The 10,611-nt window shown below is 43.3% G+C and overlaps 1 protein-coding gene and 1 pseudogene across 1 annotated transcript in view; one reads left to right on the plus strand and one right to left on the minus strand.

Annotated features, from left to right (window-relative positions):
- The window catches only part of LOC123878693, a 317,944-nt gene that overhangs the window by 286,602 nt on the left and 20,731 nt on the right, over positions 1–10,611 (plus strand). The gene's annotated exons all lie outside the window — the stretch shown is intronic.
- On the minus strand, positions 807–10,214 carry LOC123878271 (annotated as a pseudogene).

Raw genomic sequence — 10,611 nt, forward strand, 5'->3', positions numbered from 1 at the left:
TGGAGTGTCTAAGCTATGAGTGGAGTTTTCAAAAAAATGTGAGTAATTGATTTGGAGATAACCTTCTGAGAATACTTCAGTAGGTTTTGGATTTTGAGTGTTAGATATTCCGAAGATATTCATCAGATCTTCACCTTTATATGGGACCACCAGCACAGATTAACCTTCAAACAAAAAAAAATATATCCAAATCGGTCCAGGGGTTTTCGAGTAATCGGGGAACATACATTAAAAAAAAGATTCCGACGAATTGAGAACTTTCTCCTTTTTTGGAAGTCGGTTAGAAATACTTCACGTAGTTTTTGTTCGTGTTCTTGTAGGCTTGATGCGGAAACAACAATATCATCTAGGTATACGAAGCATCTTTCACCTTGTAATCCGCAGAGTACGGAATCCATTACACGTTGAAAGGTGGCAGGAGCATTTTTAAGGCCAAAAGGCATTCTTTTGTACTCGTAATGACCATAGGCCTCAATAGCTCAACGGTCATAGGAGTGGACTGAAATCCGAAAGGTCGACGGACGGTTCAAATCCCACTTGTTGCACTATTGTCGTACCCACTCCTAGCACAAGCTTTACGCTTAGTTGGAGGGGAAAGGGGAATGTTAGTCATAATTCAAATGGCTAATATTCTTTAAAAAAAATACAAAATAGGGTGTGTTAAATGCTGTTTTAGGAATGTCTTCGGATTCGACTTTGAGTTGATGGAATCCTGAGGCAAGATCTAAGGTAGTAAAGTTGGTCCTAGTTTGTCTGAATGTCAGTGATGTTAGGAAGTGGATAGCTGTCACCTACAGTTACGTCGTTTAGTTTGCGGCATAGATATGTAGTTTGCGGTAGTCTATGACTAGACACCATTTTTGTATCCCAGAGGCGTCAAGTTTTTTAGGAACAACCAAGATTGGGCTACTCCAAGGGAATGAACTAGGTTGAATTATATCTTGGTCTAACATTTTCTGGACTTGAGTCTTAACTTCATTTTCGTGAACTTGTGACTGGATCATTGAGCAGGAGGCAGAAGCGATTTCCGACGAGCTGCTCATCTTGTTGGTCGCTTCGCAGTTTAAATTATTTGCATAAGCTGGAGGAGCTGGTAGGGCACGTTGCATTAGTGGGCGTGTCTGTGCCGAAGGGGCTGGTAAGGCTCGTTGTGTTGACGGGCGTGTTTGTGCCAGGGAGGCTGGGAACGAGTTGCGTATGAGGGGGCCCGACTGAATATTATAGTGCAAGTTATTGTTATATGCTCTTTTACGACATTCATATATTAGATGACCTGGATTTTTGCAATAGTTACAGATTTTCGTACTTGATGGGTATGAATTATAGTTAAGTAGGTTGTAGTGGGTTGAAGTATGTTGCGCGGGGATTAGGAACGATTTGAGTTCGTTGTGAGCTGGGTTTATGTTGATTCGTGTTATTTTTAAATAAGGATTGCCTAGCTGTGTTCACAGCTCGTATTTTCTCTTTTTCTATGGCAAAACGCCCAGCTAAAGTTAGGTTTTGGAAACCTCGCGTTCTTAACATCGTACCTATTTCGGAGCTAAGGCCGTTCACGAAGACGGTTAAGGCTGTCTCTTCGGTTGTTGCCATCCGACCTAATAACGTACTGTCTTTGATTTCGGTATTCAGTTTTTCAATTATTTTGCTTCGGCATTTAGTTGACTCTGTGGAAGAAGTCGGTTATGCTTTTAGCTGGTTTTTGGAACATTGACTGCAGTTCTAAATTGAGATGTGAAATCGTCTTGACGTTGGAGAATTTCTCAATAAGATAGGGCTTAAGGTTTTACCATGAAGTAGGGTAACATGGTCAACAGTGGATCACTTTTTTTTCACGCATTATTTTACAAAAACTAATCGTCAGAATTATACGGAAACTTGCCAGGGGGTTATGAAGTTATTAAAGTTTATAATATTATTGCCCATTTTAACATTCAGTGTACAATAAATAAAATAGATATTTTATTTTTTTAAGTGGGTTTTGATTCACTGTGTACTCCCCCTGGTTTACAGTGGATCGCACCCTGGTTAACAGTGGATCGAAGAAAATCTGAACGGAAAATAATAAAAATCTATGCATATAATCAACTGGATGTTTATTTAAAGACTAATCACAACTAGTGACAACAAAACATTTTTTTCTTAGAAATTTAAAGGAACTTAGTATTTTTTCAGTCTTTATTCAATAAAGCACAATAACGTTAGCTATAACATTTAAGTAACTAGTTTGAATAATTAAAAAGATTAGAAAATAAAAAATATAATCATTTTATACCTACTCATTACTTAGATATTAAGATTTGAAAAATAAAAACAATTCTATCTTTATATGGCATTTTGGTCTCAGTCTTAAACATTCTCTTTCGTAATTAATAAAATAACTATCTTAATTAAAGAATAATAAAAAATAGAAATTTAAAAAGATTAACGGATGTTAATTTGACTTAAATCTACAGGGAATACATAGTAAGATTGTTGTCTACTAGTACTTCCACTAACGGTGGGCTTGGGCAAAATAAATCTAACGTCTTCATCTTTCACATATGATAAATCTGGGACATTAGGCATAACAAACTTGCCCTTTTTGTACCTTAAGAAAGACACATATAAGTCTGAAGAACTGATATTTCGTTCTTCGAGAACTTTGCCAACGAAATATATTTTTTGGTTTTTCGAACAAAATTGCACCAATATATATTCTCCTTCGTTTGGTAATCGTACAAGTGGTCTTTTCAATAAATCATCTGTTATATTATGTTCTTCCTCAGTTTCTATCCAGTCTCCTTCATCATCTGTTTCGTCGTTCAAAACTATGTCCATTTCATCTTCCGAGTCACTTTGCAGAACTTGACGTATTGCTTTTTTCCCTTTACATTTGATTTCTTTCTTCCTTTTGGCTGCTTTTTGTTTCGCAATAGCGTTTTTTTCTGGTGTGTCTGTGGCTATAAGACTTTTCCCTAATTTTCGTGGCTTCCTTTTTCCATTTCTTGCAGGTGCTTTAAGTGGCTTCCGAAACTGATCTGGCGTAATGAGAGACTTGATTCTAGGTGGAACACTTAAGTTAATTTCAGTAATATTATTGGTAGTTGGTATAACAGTAGGTTGACTTGTAGAACCATCAAGAGGGAGAAGCGAAAGATCAGATGGAACATTTAAAACAGATTTCTCTGGAGTGGTAAAAACTGGTACTGGAGGTTTTTCTGAATACTCAGTGCCACTTAAATTCTCTAGCAAAGATGGACTCATTGTATCTCTCGATATTTCTTCAGCAGTGCTAGTGGAGGGTCTTGGAGAGTCGGTTATTCGACGATGCAATGGGTTATCTTCTAGCTGTAAAATCTGTTGTTGGTCTGTGGTTGCGAGTTCAACGCTAGAATTATTTTCAGGTTGTGCATTTTCTGGTCTGTCAGTAACACTGCTAGGCGCGAAGTCCTCTTCACTAAAAACATGACGATCGAAAGGAAAAATTCCAGTTTTTTTAAAAGCATGTGTTATGTTTAATGGTGTCATAGATTTTGCGAAAGCTTGGCCAATTAATGCTCCCACATCGTAAATAGTTATAGGGCATCCAGGATTTCGTAACATCCAAGAACTCATGGCGGAATAATAAAACGTTTTGAATGGTCCATGGATACCAACATCTAGTGGTTGTAAACGCGCTGATGTATGTGGGTGCAATGTAAGTACAATTACACCCGACTCTTTGGCGAGATCCAGGGCTTCAATAGAAAGATGAGACTCATGATTGTCCATTAACAAAATTGATGGGTATTCTTTCGAAGTTCCCGTTCTTCGTATGAAATGCTTCATTACATCGAGGAACAGTTCACTGTTCATCCATCCAGATGGGTTTGCTAGAATCAGTGAACCAGGTGGAGTACCAACAGCCATGCGAGGGTTCGTATTTTTTCTTGTGAAGACAATGACTGGTGGAACTGCCTGTCCTCCAGCGCTTATAATGTTGCAGGTAGTGACAAGTGTTCCCTTCTCGCCGCTTGTCACTTTACAAAGATTTCTTCTGCCCTTTGGCGCAATAATTCGTTGAGTTTTTTGCACAGTGGTGGTACCAGTTTCGTCTAAGTTATAAATTCTAGTCCCATCAGCAAATGCAGGATGGCGCTGGATTACTTTCTCTAAATTATCGTAAAAGTGATTTACTGTTTCCCGGTTAAAAGCCGATGCTCGTGCTAAGCTGCATGCTTCTGGTTTACGTAGTGTCAAATCCGGATGTCTTTGGCGGAAACCCCTCAGCCAATCTATACCAGCCAATCGGTTCTCTGTCCAGGTCTTTGGCATTTTGATACCATTTATTTTGGCCATTTCGTAGGCTACTTGTCTACAATCATTAACAGACAGACCATAGAAAAGATTTGCGCATTTAATGTAATAATCTTTTAATATTACTTCTTGGTCTCTGGAAAAAACTTGATTTACCGCGTAGTTTGGTGTCAATCGTAGAAGCTGATTCTGAGTTTCTTTTTCTTTTGTTTTGTATCTTTGTAGCGTTGTGAATGGAATATTATGGTCAGTAGCAGCTTGCCTTATACTTTTCCCATCTTTTACTGCTTGTAAGGCTTCCTGCATTTGCTCATGCGAATGAGCTCCTACCTTCCTTTTTTCTACTTTATTCCTCGGCATTTCTGAAAAGTTATAATTCCGTTAAGTTACGAAGTTAAAAGTCGTTTAGGTGGTACACACTGGATCGTGATCCATTGTGTACACAGTGAATCAATCCACTGTTAACCATGTTACCACTATACAAGTCGAAATCAAATTAAAAAAAAAACATAAATATTTTCGCAAATTCCTTATCATTCAATCACTCTATATTAATCTTCACACACGATTAGAATAAAATATATCAGATGAGAGCGTTACTTTGAGATTTGTAAACAAAATTCAATTTACCTGATTGGTCGTTTTTATTCCGGATAAACAAAATGTCGCGCTCCCGCGTCTACTACTAAGCGCGTCCGCGCAGCGACTGCGGGAGTGGAAGGGGGTTCACAAGCGAGACACGTTTGTAATATTGTTTTACTCTTACATGAATAAATGGTTCAACTGTGTGCGTGATCAAGCGACCGCCGTACTTATATGACAGACTACACTGGCGAGTTGACAGAGGCACGACTCGATTTCAGCAAAAAAAGAAGCTGGCTATACCCACTCATAAAAAGGCAGGATTCAGGGGCTGTTTCCGTTTTGCTGCAGCTAAGGTTTGGAACGATCTCCCGCCTCCGCTTCGGGAATGGAATTATCCTACTAGCGAGATCACAATAAAAAAGAAATTAAGGAATTTTTATTTAAATGACCAGATCGAGGCAGCTAAATTTATTTACACCTAACTTACTTATTTACACGTCTTATTAATGAAATTAAGGCTAGATATGCTAAATATTCTATCCTAGTCTTATTTATATACATATATCTGACTAGTGCATAATGTAAATAATTTTAGTTATATAATACATAGATACTTGATTAATTGGAACCATACTATTATTATTGTTGTCTATAATACTACTATTTAAGTTATTAATAATATTATTCGTTAGGCCTAGCTGGGAAGGGACATCTTGTTTAGATCTTATCTTGTTTAGTTTTTATTTTCATTTTTTTTTTTTTTTGCTTGTTATGTGTATGTGTGTGCTTTTTTCTCCTTTTCATTTTTCTTTCTACTGTACGGTTTTTAAGGTTCTTTTTGGGTTGTACTGTATTCATTTTAATATTGATCAATAAGCAGGGAACGCAACGGGCGCGGTGCGTTTTTATTTTATTAATCAATATTTTTTGGAGCAAACTGAAAACCAGCGCTGAGCATTGTCATCAATGCTCGGCCATGCTGAGTTTGCGGCCTATTGCTATTGTTAGTTTTTTTTTTTTATAGATTTAATTTACTTATAACATATGTATGTTTGTCACTAGCAATAAGTAAGCAATAAAGCCTATTTATTATTATTATTATAGATATAACTTACTCTCACGCCCGGTTACAAAATAGATATATATAAAAGCCAAAGATAATATAATATACTTACATATATAAAAATAAATAAACCTACATACACATTTACATAAATACATATTTGTACCGGGCGGAGGATTACGCCCCGGCAGGGGAGACCAAACGGCCGGGGGTCAGGGCGACAGGTTGAGAAAGCGGCGGACTATCCTAGCCGAGTCTAGCAAGACCGCTTTTTGCATCCTGGCTGCGAGCGAACTGCCACGGAACCCCAGTCGCCTCAGATGGTGAGCGAGGCTGACTGGGATCAACCCGTTTGCAGATATGACGATTGGGATGATTTCGGTGGACTCCACATGCCACATGTCGGAAACCTCGTGAGCCAGATCAAGATACTTGCGTTTTTTCTCCGTCTCAGCTCTCACGAGGTTCTCGTCATATGGAATGGTGATGTCCACCAAAAACACCCTCGACTGTGCCCGGTCCACCACCACAATGTCAGGCTTATTCGCTAGAATAGTCCTGTCCGTGATGATGGACCGGTCCCAATAGAGCCGGACTCCGTCGCGCTCGAGTACCGGCACCGGTGTGTACCTGTAATACGGCAACCTCTCATCCAGGAGACCGTACTTCAGAGCAAGCTCTTGGTGAAGGATTTTGGCTGCTTGGTTGTGTCTGTGCAGATACTCAGTGTTGGCAAGCGCCGAACATCCCGAAAGCACATGTCTGAGTGACTCGCCGGGATGGCGACAAGCTCGACAGATGTCGTGAGCGCCATCCTTCAGAATGTACTTTCGGTAGTTCCGCGTCTTGACCACCTGATCTTGTATCGCACAGACAAACCCTTCGGTTTCCCCGAAGAGGTCACCAAAGCGCAGCCATTGCACGGACGCTTTTTTATCTACGTGTGGCTCATTAAGAGCTTTAAAAAAGCGTCCGTGCAACTCCTTCTCCTTCCATACGGTCTCCCGGTCAGAGGTGCTAAGTACCACCGGTTTCTGCCACTCGGTTTTGGCTAAGGATAGTGGAGTGAGTCCTTTATCACATTCTATGACCTCTCTATGCATGGGGGACCCCCTCATCGTCTCAAAGTAGGTTCTGAGACTGGATATCTCCCGGTTATGCATGGTCTTGACGCTTAATACGCCTCGACCTCCACACTTCCGGGGGATATACAATCTCATCACAGACGATTTTGGATGGTGCATGCGATAGAGAGTCATAGTCGTGCGGACTTTTCTGTCCAGGGCGTCAAGTTCGGTCTGAGTCCAACTGAGCACGCCAAAGGTGTACATGAGGACGGGCATAACCCAGCCGTTATAAGCTCGGACCTTATTGGCGCCTGACAAATAACTTTTACAGATTTTTGTCAGACGGCCAAAAAAGGCCTCGCAAACAGACTGTTTCATGTCCGCCTCTTTTACACCCAGAGATTGTGACATGCCCAGATACCGGTATGACTCAGCTTCGGAGAGGGTCTTAATGTTGGATGGCTCGAGACTAATCTCGGCCGAATGAGTAACCTGTCCCCTCTCCACATGTATGACCGCACACTTGTCCAGTCCAAGCTCCATCCTGATGGAATTGCTGAACTCAGTGGTGATGTTCAGCAGCTCCCTCAGGCGGGTGGCATTGGGTGCCAGCAGTTTGAGGTCATCCATGTACAGAAGGTGAGGTACTTTTGTACCTCCTCTCCGAAACTGAAAGCCTGTCCCCGAGCCCTCCAGCAGGGTGCTAAGTGGGTTCAGAGACAGGCAAAACCATAGCGGGCTCAGACAATCACCCTGGAAGATACCCCGTCCTATCCTTATCCGGTCATCGGCAGCCGCCAACCGCTCACCATGGAGACACAGGATCGTGCTCCATTGCCCCATGCATGCCTCAAGGAAGTCTCGAACTGCACTGTCAACTTTGTACAGCTCAAGGACCCTTAAGAGCCATGAATGGGGCACCGAGTCGAATGCCTTTTTGTAGTCGATCCAGGCGGCGGAGAAATTCCGACGGTTGCGTTTGACCAGTTGGCCCGCAACGGAGTCGATGAGAAGGAGCTCCTTAGTACCATGACCACCGCCCCGACATCCGTTCTGAGCCCCAGACATGATGTTATTCTCGTCTATGTGACGGGAGATCTTGAGGCTCAGAACGGATGTCAGTGTCTTATAGATGCTAGTAAGACACGTAATGGGACGATACTTAGCCGGGTCGGTGGCATCGGTGGACTTTGGAGCTAAGTGAGTGATCCCGGTAGTGAAAAGGCTCGGGAGTGCCCTCTGCTCGAGAGCCTCTTGGAATTGTCGAGCCAAGGTCGCATGGCAAACCGAAAAACCTTTCAGCCAGTAGTGATGCAGTCCGTCGGGTCCCGGGCTTTTCCAGTTCGGAGCCCGCCTTACTGCACCAGCTACATCCTCCGCAGAGATGGCGACCGGGTTCATCGGTTCTATTCTGGCACATGCTTCCTCTACCGCCGCAATCCAAGGCCCCTCCTCATGCTCCACCTCTCTCGACCACACCCCCCGCCAGAAAGCGACTAGGTCGGCCGGGTCCGGTCGTTGAGAGGTAGAGCAGACTGCTGGGCACTCCAGTCTTTTGTAGAACCTTTTCTGATCACTCGAGAAGAGACGATTTTGCTGAAATCGCTCGACTCTTGCCGAGTATCGTCGGATGCGGTTCCCCCATGCAGCGATTTTCTGCTTCAGGTCGTCGATGCGCTCTGTTAGCTTTTGCGCAATGTCAGGCTGGTCCAACCTAACCCCACACCCGTTAAACGCAACTCTAACAGAGCGCACAATCCTTGGCCTAGTGTTGCCCGACCTGAAGCTTTGCAGTCTGCCAATGAGGACTCTGGCAAGAGTGATACGGTGTTCTATTCTCTTCTTCCAGGTCGGTTCCGCGCTGCGCCTTGTGGCAGCAGCACGCCCCGGTCCCGGAGTCTTGGCACCGATGAATCGGTGCACGGCTAGCGCCGCACCGAAGATAATAGAAGCCGTATCACCCAGGCCAGTGCTGCCCTCCAGATGTTGTGGCAGCATTTTGTTTATGGCCTCAATGACATCCCGCGTCGCTACATTTAGTGTAAGTCGGGAGAGCCGCGGACGATTCTCTAGAGGAGCACTCCGGATTTCAGAAATCGCCTCTTCTAGAATCCCTCTCATCCGCTCTATATCAAGGGAGACTGTTCCCTCAGTGTCTTCCTCCACAGGCAAATCTTGTGACGTGGTAATTGTCTCCTCGCGGACAGGCGCCGCCTGGGAGACGATTTGCTCTGCGGTAGGTGCTGAGACTTCCGGAACAGCCTCACGTCGTAATCGTTCGAGCTCGGTAGCGTTGAAGATGTTAGAACGCTGAATATACCGAGCCCGGTCTGCCAGGTTTTGTTCCGTGACAGTTAAGTTCGGCTCGAGCAGCAGGAACTCGCGGTACATTGCCGCTCGGTAGCCAGTCCGTCCGGTTTCCCCTCCTGTCGCCCTGTAGTACGCACGCATGACATTCTCGTTCATGAGAGAAGTCCAGCGCATGCGGCGTACACCACCAGCGGCGGGCGCCGAAGATCGGGCCCTGGTGGACCCTGTCGGAGCCAAGCCATCTGGTGGGGATGATGGATATGTCGACCGGCTAGGTGGCAGCGCCGGCCGACTGGTGGCACTGGCGGCCCGCATGCTGCCACGCCCAGCGCCAGCTCCAGGCGCGCCCTGGCGACCCCCAGGCAGCGGCCCTATTCGCTCATTCCTTGTTTTGTTATCCATCATATTAAAGGGGGGGGGGGGGGGGGGGGGGGGGTGAGTGGCGGCTACACACATTATTATTATTATTATTATTATTATCAACTGTGTACCACTGATCCACTGTCGACCATGTGACCCTATATTGTCTAGAGTGACATCGGAAGCACATGTACCCGTTATATTATTTAGTGCATAGACGAGTAGGATTCGTTCCTTCTCGGCGTCTGCTAGAAGGAATGCAGAATCACAAGACCGGACAAATCTGTAAACTTGTTGTGTTTCTGCGGTGTCGAATGTTAGGATAAGTTTTAATAACGTGTTAATTTCTAGAGACATTGTGTTTGTGTCGTGTATTGGTAATTGAGATAAGCTGGGATATAGAGAGTTGGTGTAGGGTTCGTTTTTGATGGATTTAGGCATATAGAAATAGAATAAAATAGATATAAAATAGTACACACAAGGAAAACTAGGAATTGAGCAGACAAATTAGGCCACTTACCACAGTAACATCAAAATGAGGAGCATTGCGTTCGGCGACACTTGTCAAAAGCTTGCAGCTACCGTACTGTTATAGGATTCCGGGGAAATATGTTTTTAAAAAAAGATTTTATTTATTACAAGATTTAATCGCTTGGAAATATACAATTAATTACTTTAAAAAGATAAAGGACCGGTTTCTTACGGTAGTGTGTGCCGTTTGCCGTATGCCGATAGACTGACTTTGTATTCATCAAAACGATATAATAATGGGAGTGGGGATCATCCCAATTAGAATATTGTCACCAAGAATGCCTTCTAAGCCGAGGTTTACACCTTCCCTATGGGGTAAACTTCGGACAGTTTTCTTCCGAAGTTTATGGAACATTTAAAGATTTCTTCTAAGTGTTGGATAGTTATCTGGTTTGTCTGTTTGTTCGTCATTTTGAGAAT

This window comes from Maniola jurtina, chromosome 26 (assembly GCF_905333055.1).
Source record: "Maniola jurtina chromosome 26, ilManJurt1.1, whole genome shotgun sequence".
NCBI classification, from domain to species: domain Eukaryota; kingdom Metazoa; phylum Arthropoda; class Insecta; order Lepidoptera; family Nymphalidae; genus Maniola; species Maniola jurtina.